The sequence below is a fragment of the Sus scrofa genome, chromosome 1 (assembly GCF_000003025.6).
Source record: "Sus scrofa isolate TJ Tabasco breed Duroc chromosome 1, Sscrofa11.1, whole genome shotgun sequence".
NCBI lineage: Eukaryota > Metazoa > Chordata > Mammalia > Artiodactyla > Suidae > Sus > Sus scrofa.
This window is the reverse complement of record NC_010443.5, coordinates 93,271,799-93,292,828: the sequence shown is the minus strand read 5'-3', so window position 1 is coordinate 93,292,828 and position 21,030 is coordinate 93,271,799.

Here is a 21,030-nt window from a genome sequence, read left to right as displayed (position 1 = left end):
TAAGGCTTCTCCTCAAAGGAGACCCTGTTTGGAGTGCCTTTCGTAGGGTGGAAACACCGTGCAAGGAACCAGTGCTCAGAGAGCAAGAGCCAAATTAATTGGTTTATCTCCTGCAAGTTGTAGGAGAAATATAGGGGAAAAATGCAAGAGTTGCGTTGCTGAGCATAGATGTATTTGGGCTAGTGTCTTTTCACTGAGTTGAGTACATGTTGCAAACAATTTGCTTCCAAATGCTTGATGGTGACGTTTGTGTAAAGGGATTTTTGCCCTGGTTGTATGAACTAGCTATGTGCTCCTTATCCCCGAGATGGAAAAGAAGGATTTCTCATACCAAATCTGACTTCTCTTCTAAGGAGAACCCATTTGGAGTAGATTTTATGCCATCTAAACTGTCTGCGCCATCTGATACCTCAGAGAGTTTGAGGCAGCACATGTGATTATGAGCCATACATACTGGAAAATCTAGGTGCGACATAGTTAATGGTTGCTTTCCTGAGCACAGAGGCCCTGGGGCTGCTATACGTTCATGGGTTTGGTTTAATGGTTGAACCTCGAAGCTTCCAAATGCTTGGGGGCTCAGTTTGTGAAGTGGTAATTTTACCCTGATTGTATGAAATGTGTCTGAGCTGCTTGTATCTGAGAAGTAAATGAAAGATTTCTCATGCTCCATCAGAGTTCTCCACAAAGGAGAACACGATTGGCATGCATTTTTTGTGTTGGAAAATCCATGCAATGACACAGGGTTCAGAGAGCATGAGGTAGCACATGGTAATTTTTCAAGCAATTCTAGCAGAAATCTGTTTAGTTGAGAGTCAAGTGTTACTTTCCTGAATAAAGAGGCTTTGGGGCAGATCTTTGATCATTGAAGAGAATATCCTCTGCAACCATGACACTTCCAAACTCTTGTTTGTGAATTTTGTGAAATGTCCATTTTGCCCTGGTTGTTAGAACTATCTATGTGCTGATATGCCCTGATATTTCAATGAAGGACTTCTCATGCCAAATCAAACCCTTCCTCTACAGAGAACACTCTTGGAATGCCCTTCAAAGAATGGAAACTCCCTGACACACACCAGGGCTCAGAGAGGAAGAGGCAGCATATTGGTGTCTTTGCCATGATGATAGGAGAAGTTGATTTGGGTAAGAGGCAAGGGCATCTTTCCTGAGCAAAAAAGAAATGCGGATGGATTACTTATAAGGAGGCAAATGTATAAAGCAACCATGTTGCTTGAAATCTCTTGTTTTCTGGAGTAGTTTTGATCACCATCTGCCCTGCTTGTACAATATAGGCCTGTGCTGTTTTCCTCGCTTGCCCAACAAGGATTGGTCATGCCCAATTTGCAATATCCAGAAGGGAGAACATGTTTGAAGTGCCTTTCAGGCACTCAAAATTCCCTTTACCAAACCAGGGCTCTAAGGCCAAGAGGGACCACTTTGGTTTCTGTGCCCTTATTATAGGTGAAGTCTAGCTGTGGAAAAATCAAGGGTTGAATACTTGAGTGAAGTCACAATAGGGCTGGGGTGCATTCACAGATTTGATAAATTGAAAGAGGAAGCTCCCAAACTCCTGTTTGTGGTGTCTGTGAAATGGCACTTTTGCCCTGCTCATTTGAACTAGCTCAGTGCTGCTTTTCCCTGATATGGAAAAGAAGAATTCTCCTGCCAAAGCAGGCTTCTCCTCAAAGGAGACCCAGTTTGGAGTGCCTTTCATGGGATGGAAACAATGTGCACGGAACCAGTGCTCAGAGAGCAAGAGTAAACCCAATGGTTTATCTTCCACAAGTTGTAGGAGAAATCTAGGGGGGAAAAATGCAAGGGTTGCTTTCTTGAGCATAGATGCATTTGGGCTAGTGTCTTTTCACTGAGTTGAAGACATGTTGCAAACAATTTACTTCCAAACCCTTGATGGTGACATTTGTGTAAAGGCCTTTTTGCACTGGTTGTACAAATTAGTTATGTGCTACTTATCACGGAGATGGAAAAGAAGGATTTATCATGCCAAATCTGACTTTTCCTCTAAGTAGAACCCGTTTAGAGTGGCTTTCTCAACATCTAAACTGTCTGCACCATTTTATAACTCAGAGAGTTTGAGGCTGCACATGCGTATATGAGCCATATACTTACTGGAAAATCTAGGGGGTAAATAGGCAAGCGTGGCTTTACTGATCACAGAGTCATTGGGGTTGTTGTACATTTAAGGGGTGGGTTTACCTGTTGAACCAGGAAGCTTCCAAATGCTTGAGGACTCAGGTTGTGAGTTTACAAATTTACCCCGATTGTATGAACTGTCTATGTGCTGCTTATACCTGAGAAGGAAAAGAAGGATTTCTCATGCACACTCTGATTTCTTGACAATAGAGAAAATATTTAGAATTCCTTTGGAGTGATGGAAAATCGTTGCAATTACACAGGGCTCAGAGAGCAAGAGGCAGCACATGGGAATTTTTCAAGCAATTGTAGCAGAAGTCTAGTTGGGCAAGAGGCAAGGGTTGCTTTCCTGAACCAAGACACATTGGGGCTGGTGTCCATTCATTGAATTGAATATCCTCTGCAACCTTGACACTTCCAAACTCTTCTGTGTGAAGTTTGTGAAATGTCCATTTTGTCCTGGTCATATGAATAGCTATGTATTTATATTCCCTGATATTGCAAAAATGGACATCTTCTGTCAAATGAGACACTTCCTCTACACAGAACACTATTGGAGTGCCTTTAAATAAAGGAAACTCCCTGCCACACAACAGGGCTCAGAGTGGAAGAGGAAGGACATTGGTGACTTTCTAATAATGATAGCAGAACTTGATGTGGGAAAGAGGCAAGGGTGGCTTTCCTGAGCAAACAGGCATTGGGTATTGAGTCTGTATATGGCTGTGATTTTATGAAGCAACCACATTACTTGCAATCTCTTGTATTCTGGGGATTTTTTGATGGCCATGCTGCCGTGTTTGTATGAACAAGCCCTGTGCTGCTTTTCCCCACTTGCACAAACAAGGCATGATCATGATCAATATGCCATCTCCTGAAAGGAGAACACGTTTGAAGTACCTTTCATGCAATGGAATATCACTGCACCAAACCAGGGCTCTGAGGCCAAGAGGGACCACTTAGGTTTCTCTGCCCTAACTATACATGAATTCTCACTGTGGAAAATCAAGGTTTGATTTCCTGAGTGAAGTCACAATGGGGCTGGGGTGCATTCAAATATTTCATGATACAGTTGAATCAGGAAGCTCCCACAGTCTTGTTTCTGGTGTTTTGGAAATGGCACGTTTTCCATGCTCATTTGAACTAGCTCAGTGCTGCTTTTCCCTGCTATGGAAAAGAAGGAATTCTCCTGCCAAAGCAGGCTTCTCCTCAACGGAGATCTAGTTTGGAGTGCCTTTCATGGGATGGAAATATCGTTCATGGAACCAGTGCTCAGAGAGTTTTAGGAAACCCAGTGATTTAACTCCCACAAGTTGTAGGAGAATTCTGCGGGGGGGGGGGAAGGCAACAATTGATTTGCTGAGCATAGATGCATTTGGGCTAGTGTCTTTTCACTGAGTTGAATACACGTTGCAACCAAGTTGCTTCCAATCTCTTGTGGTGATGTTTGTTTAAAGGCTGATTGCCCCGGTATTAGGAACTAGCTTTGTGCTGCTTATCCCCAAGGCAGAAAAGAAAGATTTCTCATGCCAAATCTGAATTCTCTTCTAGGGAGAAACCATTTGGAGTGGATTTTGTGCCATCTTAAATGTCTGCACCATCCTATAACTCAGAGAGTTTGAGGCAGCACCTGTGTATAGGAGCCATACATACTGGAAAAGCCTAGGTGGGACATAGGCAAGGGTTGATTTTCTAAGCACAGAGGCATTGGGGTTGCTGTACCTTTATGGGTTTGGTTTACCTGTTGAAACAGGAAGGTTCCAACCATTTGGGGGCTGAGTTTGTGAATTGGAAATTTTACTCTGGATGAACTGGCTATGTTCTGCTTGTCCCTGAGAAGGAAAAGAAGGATTTCTCATGCTCCCTCAGAGTTCACAAAGGAGAACACGTTTGGAGTGCCTTTGGAGTGATGGGAAATCCATGAAATGACCCATGACTCAGAGAGCAAGAGGCAGCCCATTGGAAATTTTCCCTCAGTTGTAGAAGTCTAGTGAGGAAATTGGCAATGGTTGTTTTCCTGAACCAAGATGCATTGGGGCTGGCATCCATATGAGTGGAATATCCTCTGCAACCATGATGTTTCCAAACTCTTCTTTGTGAAGTTTGCATAATGTCCATTTTGCCCTGGTCCTACGAACTAGCTGTGTGCTAATATTCCCCGATATTGCAAAGACGGAGGTCTCCTGCCAAATCAGACCCTTCCTCTACAGCGAACACTTTTGGAATGACTTTCAAGCAAGTGAGACTCCCTGCCACACAACAGTGCAAGGAGAGGAAAAGGAAGGACATTGATGAATTTTCCATAATGATAGGAGAATTCTATGTTGGAAAGAGGCAAGGGTGGCTTTCCTGAGCACAGAGGCATTGGGGTTGGAGTCTGTTTATGGAGGTGAATAAACAAAGCAATAATGTTGCTTGCAATCTCTTGTTTATGGAGTTGTTTTGATGGCCATTCTGCCCTGTTTGTACAAAGAAGCCCTGTGCTGATTTCCACACTTGTGCCAAGAAGGCATGGTCATACCAAATCTGCAACATCCTGAAAGGAGAACACATTTGAAGTGCCTTTCAGGCACTGGAAAGTCCCTGCACCGAACCAGGGCTCTGTGGCAAAGAGGGACAATGTTGGATTCTGTGCCCTAATTATAGGAGAAGGGTAGCAGTGCAAAAAGCAAGATTTGATTTCCTGAGTGAAGTCACAATGGGGCTGGGGTGCCTTCAAGTATTTGATGATACAGTTGAAAGAGGAAGCTCCCAAAATCTTTACTGTGGTGTTTTGTAAATGGCTCTTTTGCCCTGGTTGTAGGAACTAGCTCTGTGCTGCTTTTCCCTGATATGGAAAAGAAGTATTTCTCATGCCAAATCAGGCCTCTCCTCAAAGGAGGTCCAGTTTGGGGTTCCTTTCATGGGATGGAAACACAGTGCACAGAACAAGTGGTCAGAGAACAAGAGGCAACACATTGGTTTATAACCTGAAACGAGTAAGAGAATTCTATGGGAGAAAAGGCAAGGGTTGCTTTGCTGAGCATAGATGCATTTTGGCTAGTGTCTTTTCACTGAGTTGAAAACACGTTGCAACCAAGTCACTTCCAAACTCTTGATGGTGAGGTTTGTGTAAAGGCCATTTTGTCCTGATTGTATGAACTAGATCTGTGCTGCTTATCCCCAAGATGGAAAAGAAGGATTTTTCTTGCCACATCTGACTTCTCTAATCAGGAGGACACATTTGGAATGGATTTCACACCATCTATAATGTCTGCAACATCATATAACTCAGAGAGGATGAGGCAGCACATGTGTTTATGAGCCATACATACTGGAAAATCTAGATGGGAGAAAGGCAACAGTTGAATTCATTGAGCACCAAAGCATTGGGCCTGATGTACCTTCATGGAGTTGGTTTACATGTCGACCAGGATGCTTCCAAATATTTGGGGGCTGTTTATGCATTGGCAATTTTACCATGGTTTTATGAACTGACTATGTGCTGTTTGTCCATGATAAGAAAAAGAATGATTTCTCATGCTCCCTCAGAGTTCTCTACAAAGGGGAACATGTTTGGATTAGCTTTTGAGATATGGAAAATCCGTGCAATGACACAGGTCTCAGAGAGCAAGAGGCAGCTTGTGGAAGTTTTTCCTGCAATTGTACGTGAGGTTTATTTAAGCAATTGGCACGGTTTGCTTTCCTCAACCAAGATGCATTTGGGCTGGTGTCCGTTAATTTAGTGGAATATCCTCTGCAACACTAATGCTTCCAAACTCTTCTGTGTGAAGTTTGTGAAATATTCATTTTGCCCAGGTCGTACAAACTAGATGTGTGCTGATATTCCCTGATAGTGCAAATATGGAGGTCTCATCTCAAATCATATGATTCCTCTACAGAGAACACTATTAGAATGCCTTTCAAGAAAAGGAAACTCCCTGGCACACACCAGTGCTCAGAGGGGAATAGGTAGGACATTGGTGTCTTTGCCATAATAATAGGAGAAGTCGATGAGGGAAAGAGGCAAGGATGGCTTTCCTAAGCAAGGAAACATTGGGGATGGAGTCCGTATAGGGAGGTGAATGTTCAAAGCAAACATGTTGCTTGCAATCTCTTGTTTTCTGGAGTAGTTTTGATGGCCATTCTGCAGCTTGTACAAAATAGCCCTGTGCTCTTATCTGTGCTTGTACCAACAAGGCATAGTCATTCCCAATCTGCAATCTCTGGAATGGAGAACACATGTTAAGTAACTTTCAGGCAATGGAAATTCCTTTCACCAAACCAGGGCTCCGAGGCCAAGAGGGACAACTTTAGATTCAGTGTCATAAGTATAGGAGAAGTCTAGCTGTGACAAAAGCAAGGGTAGATTTCCTGAGTGAAGGCACTATGAGGCTGGGGTGCATTCATGGATTTGATGATAAAGTTGACCCTGGATGCTCCAAAACTCTTGTTTGTGGTGTTTGTGAAATGGCTCTTTTTCCCTTGTTGTGTGAACAAGTGCTGTGCTGCTTATCCCTGATAAGGAAAAGAAGGATTTCTCCTGCCAAATCAGGCCTCTCCTCAAATGAGATCCAGTTTGGGGTGCCTTTCAGGGTGGAAACACTGCACACAAAGCCAGTGCTCAGAGAACAAGCAACGTGTAGAAGAATTATAGGTGGGAAAAGGCAAGGGTTGCTTTCCTGAGCATAGATGCATTTTGGCTAGTGTCATTTCACTGAATTGAATACATGTTGCAACAAAGTCGCTTCCATTCTCTTGTTGGTGACATTTGGGTAAAAGCAGTTTTGCCCTGGTTGTACAAACTAGCTATGTGCTGCTTATACCCAAGAAGGAAAATAAGGATTTCTCATGCCCAATCTGACTTCTCATCTAAGGAGAACCTGTTTGGAGTGGTTTTTATGCCATATAAACTGTCTGCACCTTCCTATAACTCAGACAGGATGAGGCAGCACACGAGTTTATGGAAAATCTAGGTGGAAAATAGGTAAGTGTTGCTATACTGAGCACAGAGGCATTGTGGCTGCTGTACCTTCATGGGGTTGGTTTACTAGTTGAACCAGGAAGCGTCCAAATGCTTGGGGGCTGAGTTTTTGAATTGGCAGGTTTAACCTGCTTGTACAAAATTTCTATGTGCTGCTTGTCCCTGAGAAGGAAAGAAGGAATTCTCATGTTCGCTCTGAGTTCTCCACAAAGGAGTACCTGTTTGGAAATCCTTTTGAGTAATGGAAAATCCTTGCAATGACACAGGGCTCAGAGAGCAAGGGGCAGCACATGGGAATTTTTCAAGCAATTGTAGAAGTCTAGTTAGGCAAGAGGCAATGGTTGATTTCCTGAACCAAGGTGCTTTGGGGCTGGTGTCTGTTCATTGAATTTAATATCTTCTGCACCCATGACGCTTCCAAACTCTTGTTTGTGAAGTTTGTGAAATGTCCATTTTGCCCTGGTCATACAATCTAGCTTGGTGCTGATATTTCCCAATATAGCAAAGATGGAATTCTCATGCCAAATCTGACCCTACCTCTACAGAGATCACTTTTGAAATGGCTTTCAAGGAAAGGAAACTCCCTGCCACACACCAAGGCTCAGCGTGGAAGAGGCAGGTCATTGGTGTTTTTCTAATAATGATAGGAGAAGTTGATGTGGGAAAGAGGCAAGAGTGGCTTTCCTGAGCAAAGATCCATTGGGAATTGAGTATGTATATGGATGTGAATGTATGACGCAATCATATGCTTGCAATCTCTGGTATTCTGGAGTTATTTTGATGGCCATTCTGCTATGTTTCTATGAAATAGCCCTGTAGTTCTTTTCCCCACTTTTGCAAACTAGGCATGGTCAGGACCAATCTGCCATCTTCTGAAAGGGGAAAACGTTTGAAATACCTTTCAGTCAATGGAATGTCACAGCACCAAACCAGAGCTCCAAGGCAAATAGAGAATATTTTGGATTCTGTGCCCTAATTACAGGAGAAGTCTAACTGTGGAAAAAAACAAAGGTTGATTTCCTGAGGGAAGTCACAATGGGGCTGGTGTTCTTTCGCAGATTTGATGACACAGTTGAAACAGGAAGCTCCCAAACTCTTGTGGTGTTTGTGAAAATTTTCCTTTGCCCCGGTTTTATGAACTAGCTCTGTGATGCTGTTCCCTGATATGCAAAAGAAGGATTTATCATGACAAATCAGACTTCTCCTCAAAGGAGATCCAGTTTGGAGTGCCTTTCATGGGATGGAAACACTGTGCATGGAACTAGTGCTCAGAGTCTGAGGAAACCCATTGGTTTATCTCCCACACTGTGTAGGAGAAATCTAAGGGAGGAGGAGGCAAGTGTTGCTTTCTTGAACATAGATGGATTTCAGCTAGTGTCTTAACTGAGTTGTGTACACGTTGCAGCCAAGTCTATTCCATCTCTTGTTGCTAACGTTTGTTTAAAGTGGTTTTGCTGATGTTGTAAAAAACTAGTTATGTGCAGCTTGCCCCGAGATTGAAAAGAAGGATTTCTCATGCAAAATCAGACTTCTCTGCTCAGGAGAACACGTTTGGAGTGGCTTTCAAGCAATCTAAACTGCCTGCACCAAACTATTGCTCAGAGAGGATGAGGCAGCACATGAGTTTATGAACAATCCTTACTGGAATAGTCTAGGTGGGCAATAGGCAAGGGTGGCATTCCTGAGCACAAAGGCATTGGTGCTCCTCTATGTTCATGGCATTGTTTTACCAGTTGAAACAGAAGCTTCCAAAGGCTTGGGAGCTGAGTTTTTGAATTGGAAATTTTACCATGGTTGTACGAATTGGCTATGTTCTGCTTGTCCCTGAGAAGGAAAAGAAGGATTTCTAATGCTCCCTCAGAGTTCTCCACAAAGGAGAACACTTTTGGAGTGCATTTTGAGTGATGGAAAATCCGTGCAATGACACAGGGCTCAGTGAGCAAGACGCAGCACGTCAGAATTTTTCCTGAAATTGTACCAGATGTATAGTTAGGCAAGAGGCAACAGTTGATTTCCTGAACCAAGACACATTGGTGTTGGTGTCCGTTCCTTGATTGGAATATCCTCTGGAACCATTATGCTTCCAAACACTTGTTTTTGAAGTTTTAGAAATGTTCATTTCGCCCTGGTCCTATGAGCTAGCTGTGTGCTAATATTGCCCCATATTGCAAAGAAGGAAGTCTCCTGCAAAATCAGACCCTTCCTCTACAGAGAACACTATTGAAATGCCTTCCAAGCAAGTGAAACCCCATGCATCACACAAGTGCTTAGAGAGGAAGAGGCAGGACATTTTTGTCTTTGCCATAATAGGAGAACTCAATGTGGGAAAGAAGCAAGGGTGGCTTTCCTAAGCAAAGAGGCATTGAAAATGGAGTCCGTATATGGGGGTGAATGTACAGAGCAACAATGTTGCTTGCAATCTTGTTTTCTGGAGTAGTTTTGATGGCCATTCTTCCCTGTTTTTATGAAATAGCCCTGTGCTGTTTTCTGCACTTATGTAAAAAATGCATAGTCATGCCCAATCTGCAATATCTAGAAAGGAGAAGACATTTGAAGTGCATTTATTAATGGAACTATCCTACACCAAACCAGGACTCTGAGCTGAAGAGGGACCCATTTGGATTCTGTGCACTGATTATAGGTGAAATCTAGCTGTGGAAAAAGGAAGGATTGAATTACTGGGTGAAGTCACAATGGGGCTGGTGTGCATTCATGGATTTAATGATAGAGTTTAACCAGGAATATCCCAAAATCTTGTTTGTGGTGTTTTTTAAATGGCTCTTTTGCCCTGGTTGTAGGAACTAGCTCTGTTCTTCTTTTCCCTGATATGGAAAAGAAGTATTTCCCCTGCCAAATCAGGCCTCTCCCCAAAGGAGGTCAAGTTTGGAGTGCCTTACATGGGATTGAAATACCGTGCAGGGAAAGAGTTCTCAGAGAACAAGAGGCAACACATTGGTTTGTCTCCTGCAATGTGTAAGAAAAATCGAGGGGGGAAAAAGGCAAGTGTTGCTTTGCTGAGCATAGATGCATTTTGGCTAGTGACTTTTAACTGAGTTGAATAGACGTTGCAAAAAGTCACTTCCAAACCCTTGAAGGAGACATATGTGTAAGGGCCTTTTAGCCTTGATTGCACAAATTAACTATGTGTTTCTTATCCCTGAGATTGAAAAGAAGGATATCTCATGCCAAATCGAAACTCTCTTCTAACGAGAACACATGTGGAGTGGTTTTCAATATATCTAAACTGCCTGGAAAAACATATTGCTCAGAGAGGATGAGGCAGCACATGTGTTTATGAGCCATCCTTACTAGAAAAGTCTAGGTGGGAAATAGTAGAGGGTTGCTTTCTTGAGCAATGAGACATTGAGACTGCTGTACCTTCATGCTGTTGGATTACCTGTTGAACCAGAAAGCTTACAAATGCTTGCGGGCTGAGATTCTGAATTGGCAAATTTACCCGGAGTTGAAAAAACATATATGTGCTGCTGGTCCCTGAGAGTGAAAAGAAGGATTTCTCATAATTGCTCCAAGTTATCCACAAAGGAGAACAAGTATGGAATTCCTTCAGAGTGATGGAGAATACAGGCAATGTCACGGGGCTCTGAGAAGAAGTCAACACATTGGCATTGTTCCCAGAGTTGTAGAAGAATTCTAGTGAGGAAATAGGCAAGTGTTGCTTTCCTGAACCAAGATGCATTTGGGCGGCTGTCATTTCATTGAGTTTAATATCTTCTGCAAACATGACACTTCCAAACTCTTATTTGTAAAGTGTGTGGATTGTCCATTTTTGCCCTGGTCATATGAACTAGCTATGTGTGGATATTGCCTCATATTGCAAAGATGGACTTCTCCTGCCAAATCAGACACTTCCTCTACAGAGAATACTTTTGGAATGTCTTTCAAGCAAAGTAAACTCCATGCCACACACCATGGCTCAGAGAGTAAGAGGCAGGACATCGGTGTGTTAGCCATGACGATAGGAGAATTGAAGTGGGAAAGAGGCAAGGGTGGCTTTCCTCAGCAAAGAGGCATTGGGGATGGAGTCCATAGATGGAGCTGAATGTATGGAGCAACAATATTGCTTGCAAACTCTTGTTTTCTGGAGTTGTTTCAATGAAGATTCTGTGCTGTTTATACAAACTAACCCTCTGCTCTTTTCCCGATGTGCTAACAAGGAATGGTCATGCCCAATCTGCCTTCTCCAGAAAGAAGAACACGTTTGAAGTGCCTTTCAGTCACTGGAAAATCCTGGCACCACTCTAGGTCTCTGAGGCCAAGAGGGACCACTTTGGTTTCTGTGTCCTAAATATAGAAGTCTATATGTGACAAAAGCAAGGGTTGATTTCCTGAGCAATATCACAATAGGGTTGGGGTGCATTCATGGATTTGAGGAAAAAGTTGAAACAGGAAACTTCCAAACTCTTGGTAGTGGTGTTTGTGAAAGGGCCATTTTGCCCTGATTGGATGAACTAGCTCTGTGCTGCTTATCCCTGCTATGTAAAAGAAGGAATTCTCCTGCCAAAACAGGCTTCTCCGCAAAGGATAGCCAGTATGGAGGGCCTTTCTTGGGATGGAAAATCTGTTCATGGGACAATTGTTCCAAGATCAAGAGGAAACCCACTGTTTTACCTCCCACAATGTGTAGGAGAATTTGAGGGTGGAAAAAGGCAAGGGTTGATTTCCTGAGCATAGATGCATTTGGGCTAGTGTCTTTTCACTGAGTTGCATACACTTTGCAACCAAGTCACTTCCAATCACTTGTTGGTGACGTTCCAGTAAAGTCCATTTGGCCCTGGTGTACGAACTAGCTATGTGCTGCTTATACCTGAGATGGAAAAGAAGGATTTCTCATGCCAAATCAGACTTCTCTCCTCAGGAGAAAATGTTATTGAGTGGCTTTCTAGCCATATAAACTGCCTGCACCTAAGTATTGCTCGGAAAGGATGAGGCAGCACATGTATATAAGAAACATCCTTATTGGAAAAGATTGGTGGGAAATAGGCAAGAGTGGATTTATTCAGCACAACAGTTTTGGGGCTGCTCTACATTCACAGCATTGGCTTACTGGTTGAAACAGGAAGCTTCCAAAGGCCTGGGCCTGAGTTTGTGTATTGGAAAATTTACCATGGTTGTATGAACTGGCTATGTGCTGCTTGTCCCTGAGAAGGAAGAGGGATCTCTAATGCTCCCTCAGAGTTCTTCACAAAGGAGAACACATTTGGAGTACCTTTTGAGTGATGGAAAATCTGTACAATAACCCAGGGCTCCGAGAGCAAGAGGCAGCACATTAGCATTTTTTCCCCAATTGTAGGAGAAGTCTAGCGAGGAAATAGGCAAGAGTTGCTTTCTTGAACCAAGACGTCTTTGAGCTGGTGTCCATACACTTAATAGAATATCCTCTGCAACAATGATGCTGCCAAACTCTTGTTGTGAAGTTTTAGAAATGTTCATTTCGCCCTGGACCTATGAACTACCTGTGTGCTTATATTCCCCCATATAGCAAAGATGGATATCTCATGCCAAATCAGACACTCTATAGAGAACACTATTGGAATGCCTTCCAAGCAAGTGAAACTCCCTGCCACACACCAGTGCTCAGAGAGGAAGAGGCAGGACATTGGATTCATTGCCATAAATATATGAGGAGTTGATGTGGGAAAGAGTCAAGGGTGGCTTTCCTGAGCAAAGAGGCTTGGGGATGGAGTCTGTAGTTGGAGGTGAATGTATGAAGCAACCAGGTTACTTGAAATCTATGGTTTTCTGGAGTTGTTTTTATGGCCATACTGCACTGTTTGTACAAACTAGCCCTATGCTCTGTTCCCCTCTTGTGCAAACAAGACATGGTCATGACCAATCTGCCATCTCTTGAAAGGCAAACACATTCAAAGTGCCTTGGAGGCACTGGAAAGTCCCAGCACAAAAACAGGACTCCAAGGCCAAGAGGGACCAATATGGTTTCTGTGCCCTAATAATAGGAGAAGTCCAGCTGTGGAAAAAGAAGGGGTTGATATCCTGAGAGCTATCACTTTGGAGCTTGGGTGTGTTAATGGATTTGATGATACAGTGGAACCAGGAAGCTTCCAAATTCTTGGATGTGGTGTTTGTGAAATGGTGATTTTGCCCTGATTGGAAGAAATAGCTCTGTGATGATTTTCCTGCTATGGAAAAGGAGGAATTCCCCTGCAAAAGTAGGCTTCTCCTCAAAGGAGATGCAGTTAGGAGTGCCTTTAATGGGATGGAAACTCTGTGCATGGAAAAATTGCTCCAAGTGCAAGGGGCAAACCAAGGCTATACTTCCCACAATGCATAGGAGAATTTGAGGGAGGAAAAATGCAAGAGTTGCTTTCCTGAGCATAGATGCCTTGGAGCTAGTGTCTGTTGATTGAGTTGAATATTATCTTCACTCATGATGCTTCCAAACACTTGCTTGTGAAGATTGTGGAATGTCACATTTGACATGGTTTAAAGAAATAGCTATACACTACTGTGGAAAAGAAAGAATTCTCCTGCCAATGTGGGAAAGAGGCAAGGGTGGCTTTCCTGATCACAGAGGCATTGGGGATGGAGTCCATCGATGGAACTGAATGTATGGAGCAACCATGTTGCTTGCAACCTCTTGTTTGCTCGAGTTGTTTGGATGGACATTCTGCCCTATTTGTACAAACTAGACCTGTGTAATGTTCCCCACCTGTGCAAACAAGGCATGCTCATGCGCTTTGTGTTGTCTCTGGAATGGGGAACAGGTTTGAAATGCCTTTCAGGAATGGGAAAGTTCCTGCACCAAACCTGGGTGCCGAAGCTAACAGGGTACCCTTTGGGTTCTGTGCCCTAAAGAGAGGAGAAGTTGAGTTGTGACAAAACCAAGGGTTGATGTCCATAACAATATCACTATTAGGCTGGGTTGTGGTCACGGATTTGTTGATACAGTTAAACCAGGGACCTTCCACACTCTTGGTCGTGGTGTTTGTGCAATAGCCCTTTTGTCCTGATTGGACGGTCTAGCTCTGGGCTGATTTTCTCTGCTGTGAAAAAGAAGGAATTCTCCTGGCAAAGAAGGCTCCTCCACAAAGGACTTCCCGTTAGGTGTGCCTTTCATGCGATGGAAACACTGTGCATGGAACAATGGCTCTGAGACCAAGAGACACCCCATTGTTCCATCTCCCACACCATGTAGGAGAATTTGATGGGGGAAAAAAACAAGGGTTTCTTTCCTGAGCATAGGTGCATTTGGGCTAGTGTCTTTTCACGGAGTTGAATACACATTGCCACCAAGTTGCTTCCAATCTCTTGTTGCTGACGGTTGGGTAAAGGCCGTTTTGCCCAGGTGGTAAGCACCAACTATGAGCTACTTAACCCTGAGATGGAAGAGAAGGCATGCATATTCCAAATCTGACCTCTCTGCTCAGGAGAACACATTTGGAGTGGCTTTCAAGGCATCTAAACTGCCTGCACCTAAGGATTGCTCGGGGTGGATGAGGCAGCCCATGTGTATGTCAGCCATCCTTGCTGGAAACGTCTAGGTGGGACCTAGGCAAGGGTGGCCTTCCTGAGCACAGAGGCATTGGGGTGTCTGGGCCTTCACGGGATTGCTTCACCTTTTGACCCTGGAAGCATCCCAGGGCTTGGGGGCTGAGTTTGTGAATTGGTAATGTTACCCTTGTTTTAGGAACTGGCTATGTGCTGCTTGTTTCTGAGAAGGACAAGAAGGATGTTGCATGCTCCCTCAGAGTTTTCCTAACAAGAGATCATGTTGGAGTGCCTTTTGTGGGACAGGATATCCATGCACTGGGCTAGGGCTTGGAGAGCAAGAGGCAGCACATTGGCATTGCTCCCGCCATGGTAGGAGAAGTCTAGTGAGGAAAGAGGCAAGGGTTGCTTTCTTGAACAAGGATGCCTTGGGGCTGGTGTCCGTTCATTGAGTAGATTGTCTTCTGCACACATGATGCTTCCAAATTCTTCTTTCTTACGATTGTGGAATGTCCACATTGCCCAGGTATTGCAAAATACCTAGATGCTCATATACCCCAATATGCAAAGAAGGTTTTCTCCTGCCTGTTCAGAATATTCCTCTACAGAGAATAAGTTTGGAGTGTGCTTCCATCAAAGGAAACTCTATGGTGAAATCCAATGCTCAGAGAGGAAGAGGCAGGACATTGGTGTCTTTGAAATAATTATGGGAGTTGTCCAGGTGCCAAAGAGGCAAGGGTGGCTTTCCTGAGGACAGAGGCATTGGGGATGGAGTCCATCGACAGAACTGAATGTATAGAGCAACCAAGTAGTTTTCAATCTCTTGTTTTCTCGAGTTGTTTGGATGGATATTCTGCCCGGTTTGTAAAAACTAGCCCTGTGTTATGTTCCCCACTTGTGGAAAAAGGGATCGTCATGCCTATTGCACCGTCTCTAGAAAGGGGAATACGTTTAAACTGCCTTTCAGGGACTGGAAAGTTCCTGCACCAAACTTGGGTGCTGAAGATAATAGGGTACCATTTGGGTGCCCTAAGTAGAGGAGAAGCTGAGGTGTGAAAACATCAAGGGTTGATGTCCATAACAATATCACTATTAGGCTGGGTTGTGGTCACGGATTTGTTGATACAGTTAAAACAGTGATCTTCCAAACTCTTGGTTGTGGTGTTTGTGCAATGGCCATTGTGACCTGGTTGGACGGTCTAGCTTTGTGCTGCTTTTCCCTGCTGTGGAAAAGAAGGAATTCTCCTGGCAAAGAAGGCTCCTCCCCAAAGGACTTCCCGTTAGGAGTGCCTTTCATGGGATGGAAACACTGTGCATGGAACAATGGCTCTGAGACCAAGAGAAATCCCATTGTTTGATTTCTCGCACTGTGTTGGAGAATTTGAGGGGGAAAAAGGCAGGTGTTTATTCCATGAGCATAGGTGCATTTGGGCTAGTGTCTTTTCACTGAGTTGAATACACATTGCCACCAAGTTGCTTCCAATCTCTTGTTGCTGACGGTTGGGTAAAGGCCCTTTTGCTCTGGTGGTAGGAACGATCTATGTGCTGCTTAACCCCGAGATGGAAGAGAAGGCATGCAGATTCCAAATCCAACCTCTCTGCTCAGGAGAACACATTTGGAGTGGCTTTTAGAACATCTAAACTGCCTGCACCTACGGATTGCTCAGAGTGGATGAGGCAGCGCATGTGTATTTGTGCCATCCTTCCTGGAAACATCTAGGTGGGACCTAGGCAAGGGTTGCTTTCCTGATCACAGAGGTATTGTGGTAGCTGTGCCTTCATAGGCTTGGTTGATCCTTTGATCCTGGAAGCTTCCCAAGGCTTGGAGGCTGAGTTTCTATTTGGCAATGTTACCCATGTTGTAGGAACTGGCTTTGTGCTGCTTGTCCCTGAGAAGGACAACAAGCATTTCGAATGCTCCCTCAGAGCTCTCCAAAAAGGAAATCACGTTTGGAGTGCCTTTTGTGGGACAGGATATCCGTGCACTGAACCAGGGCTCTGAGAGCAAGAGGCAGCACATTGGCATTTCTCCCATAATGGTAGGTGAACTCTCATGAGAAAATAGGCAAGGGTTGCTTTCCTGAACCAAGACGCCTTGGGGCTGGAGTCTGTTCATTGAGTAGAATAGCCTCTGCACACATTACGCTTCCAAACTCTTGTTTGTGACATTTGTGGATTGTCCACATTGTCCTGGTTATAAAAACTACCTAGATGTTGATATATCCCGATATTCCAAAGAAGGTTTTCTCTTGCCTATTCAGAATATTCCTCCACAGAGAATACATTGGGAATGCCTTTCAAGCATGGGAAACTCATGCTACACACCAGGGCTCAGAGAGGAAGAGGCAGGACATTGATGTGTTTGCCATAATGATAGAAGTCGAGGTGCAAAAGAGGCAAGGGTGGCTTTCCTAAGCAAAGAGGCATTGGGGATGGAGTCCATAGACAGTGCAAAATGTATGTACCAAACATGTTACTTGAAATCTCTAGTTTCCTTGAGTTGTTTTGATAGACATTCTGCCCTGTTTGTAAAAACTAGCCCTGTGTTTTATTCCCCAACTGTGCAATCAAGGCATGGTCATGCCCATTGTGCCATCTCTGGAAAGGGTAACACGTTTGAAGTACCTTTCACACTGGAAAGATCCTGAAGCAAACCTATCCTCCGAAGCCAATGGGGTAACCCTTTGGGTTCTGTGCCCTTATTAGAAGAGGATTCGAGCTTTGACATATAAAAGTTTAATTTCCAGATCAGAATTTCCATTGGGCTGGGTTTCATTCATGGTATTGTTGATACTTTTAAACCAGGGACATTCCAAACTCTTGGTTGTGGTGTTTGTGCAATGGCCATTGTGCTCTGATAGGACGAACTAGCTCTGGGCTGCTTTTCCTTGCTGTGGAAAAGAAGGAATTCTCCTGCCAAAGAAGGCTTCTCCACAAAGGACATCCAGTTAGGAGTGCCTTTCATGGGATGGAAACTCTCTGCACGGAACAATGGCTCCAATAGCAATAGACAATCCATTTTTCTAAAACACGAACCTTGTAGGAGAATGTGAGTGGGGCAAAAGGCAAAGGTTTCATTGCTGAGCATAGTTGCATTTGGTTAGTGTCTTTTCACTGTGTTGACAACACCTTGCCACCACGTTGCTTCCAATCTCTTGTTGCTGACGTTTGGGTAAAGGGCGTTTATCCCTGGTGGTAGGAATGATCTATGTTCTGCTTATACGGAAGATGGAAGAGAAGGTATGGAGATTCCAAATCCAACTTCTCCGCTCAGGAGAACACTTTTGGAGTGGCTTTCAAGTCATCTAAACTGCCGGAACCTAAGTATTGCTCAGAGAGGATGAGGCAGCACGTGTGTTTAAGAGCCATCCTTCCTAGAAACGTCTAGGATGGACATAGACCTGGGTGGCTTTTTTGAGCACAGAGGCATTGGGGTGGCTGGAACATCACTGGCTTGGTTGACCTTTTGACCCTGGAAGCATCCAAATGCATGGGCGCTGAGTTTGTGAAATGGCTATCTTACACAGGTTGTAAGAACTGGCTTGCCCCTGAGAAGCACAAAGGGATGTCGCATGCTCCCTCAAAGTTCTCCAAAGAGGAGATCACGTTTGGAGTGCCTTTTGTGGGATAGAATATCCGTGCACTGAACCAGGGCTCTGAGAGCAAGAGGCAGCACATTGGCATTACTCCTGCAATGGTAGGAGATGTCTAGTAAAGAAATAGGTAAGGTGTGCTTTCCTGCAGCAAAATGCCTTGGGGCTGGTGTCCGATAATTGAGTGGAATATCCTCTGCACTCATGATGCATTCAAACTCTTGTTTATGACGTTTGTGGAATGTCCTCATTGCCCTGGTGGTATGAACTAGCTCGATCCAGATATACCCCGATATTGCAAAGAAGGTTTTCTCCTGCCTATTCAGAATATTCCTCTACAGAGAATACATTTGTAATGCCCTTCAAGCAAAGGAAACCCCATTCTACACACCAGGGCTCAGAGAAGAGGAGGCAGGACATTGATGTGTTTACCATAATGTTAGGAGAATTTGATGTGCGAAATAGGCAAGGGTTGCTTTCCTGAGCATAGAGGGATTGTAGATGGAGTACATAGACAGAGCTGAATGTATGGAGCAACCGTGCTGCTTGCAATCTCTTGTTTCCTTGAGTTGTTTTGATGGACATTCTGCTCTGTTTGGACAAAGTAGCCCAGTGTTATGTTCCCCACTTGTGCAAACAAGGCATTGTCATGAATATTGTGCTGTCCCCAGAAAGGGGAACACGTATGAAGTGCCTTTCAAGCACTGGAATAATCCTGTACCAAACCTGGGCACCAAAGCCAATAGTGTACTCCTTGGCTTCTGTGCCCTATGTAGAGGAGAAATCGAGCTGTGACAAAACAAGAGTTGATATCCAGATCTACATCTCCTTTGGGCTGAGTTGCATTCATGCATTTGTTGATACGGTTAAAACAGGGCCCTTCTAAACTCTTGGTTTTGGTGTTTGTGCAATGGCCATTTTGCCCTGATTGGAAGACGTAGCTCTGGGCTGCTTTTTCCTGCTGTGGAAAAGAAGGAATTCTCCTGCCAAAATAGGCTTCTCCACAAAGGACTTCCAGTTAGGAGTGCCTTTTATGGGATGGAAACTGTGCATGGAACAATGTCTCTCAGAATAGGAGACAACCAATTGTACTATCTCCCTCATACTGTAGGAGAATTTCAGGGGGGAAAAAAGCGACTGTTTCTTTCCTGAGCATAGATACATTTGCTCTAATATCTTTTCATTGCATTGAAGATACTTTGCAACAACGTCGCTTCCAATCTCTTGTTGCTAACGTTTCGGTAAAGGGCATTTTGCCCTGGTAGTAGGAATACCTATGTGCCTCTCATCCCCAAGATGGAAGAGAAGCATGCAGATTCCAAATACCACTTCTCTGCTTTGGAGAACACGTTCGGTGTGGCTGTAAAGGCATCTAAACTTCCTGAACCTAAGTATTGCACAGAGACGATGAGGCAGAAATGTATGTAAGAGCCATCCTTCCTGGAAATGTCTACTTGGGACAAAGGCAAGGGCAGCTTTCCTAAGCACAGAGGTATTGGGGTGGCTGTGCCTTCATGGGCTTGGTTGACCTTTTGACTCTGGAAGCGTCCCAAGGCTTGGTGGCTGAGTTTGTGAATTCTCAATGTTACCCTGGTTGTACAAACTGGCTATGTGCTTCTTGTCCCTGAGAAGGACAAGAAGGATGTCGCATGCTCCCTCAGAGTTCTCCAAACAGGAAATCACATTTGGAGTGCCTTTTGTGGGATAGAATATCTGTGCAATGAACCAGGGCTCTGAGAGAAAGAGGCAGCACATTGGCATTCCTCCCATAGTGGTAGCAGAATTCTAATGAAAAAAATAGGCAAGCGTTGCTTTTCTGAACCAAGAGGCCTTGGGGCTCTTGTCTGTTCATTAAGTGGAATACCCTCTCTACTCATGACGCATCTAAACTCTTGTTTGTGATGTTTGTGGAATGTCCAATTTGCCCAGGTGGTACGAACTAGCTAGATAATGACATACCTCGATTTTGCACAGAAGTTTTTTCTCCTGCCTATTCAGAATATTCCTCTGCAGAGAATAATTTTGGTATGGCCTTCAAAGAATGGAAACTCCATGCTGCACACCAGGGCTCAGAGTGGAAGAGGCAGGACATTGGTGTGTTTGCCATAATGATAGAATTTGATCTGCGAAAAAGGCTAGGGCGGCTTTCCTGAGCAAACAGGCATTGGGGATGTAGTCCCTAGATGGAGCTGAAAGTAAGGAGCAACCATGTTGCTTGCAATCTCTTGTTTTCTCGAAGTGTTTTGATGGATATCCTGCCCTGCTTGTAAAAACTAGCACTGTTTTATGTTCCCCACATTTGCAAACAATGGATGGTCATGCCCATTGTGCCTTCTCTGGAAAGGGGGACACGTTTGAAATGCCTTTCAGGCACTGGAAATTTACTTCACCAAACCTGGCCTCCAAAGCCAATAGGGTACCCTTTGGGTTCTGTGCCATGTGTAGAGGAGAATTTGAGCTCTGACAAAATCAAGGGTATATTTCCAGATGGATATCACATTGGGCTGGGTTATGTTCATGGTATTGGACATATTGGACATATTGGTTGATCCAGTTATACCAGGGACCTTCCAAACTCTAAGTTGTTGTGTTTGTGCAATGGCCATTGTGCCCTGATAGGACGAACTAGCTCTGGGATACTTTTCCCTGCTGTGGAAAAGAAGGAATTCTCCTGCCAAAGAAGGCTTCTCCACAAAGGACTTCCAGTTAGGAGTGCCTTTCATGGAATGCAAAGTCTCTGCATGAAACAATGGCTCCAAGAGCAAGAGACAATCCATTGCTCTACCTCCCACACCTTGTAGGAGAATGTGAGTGGGGCCAAAGGCAAGGATTTCGTTCCTGAGCATAGTTGCATTTGGGCTG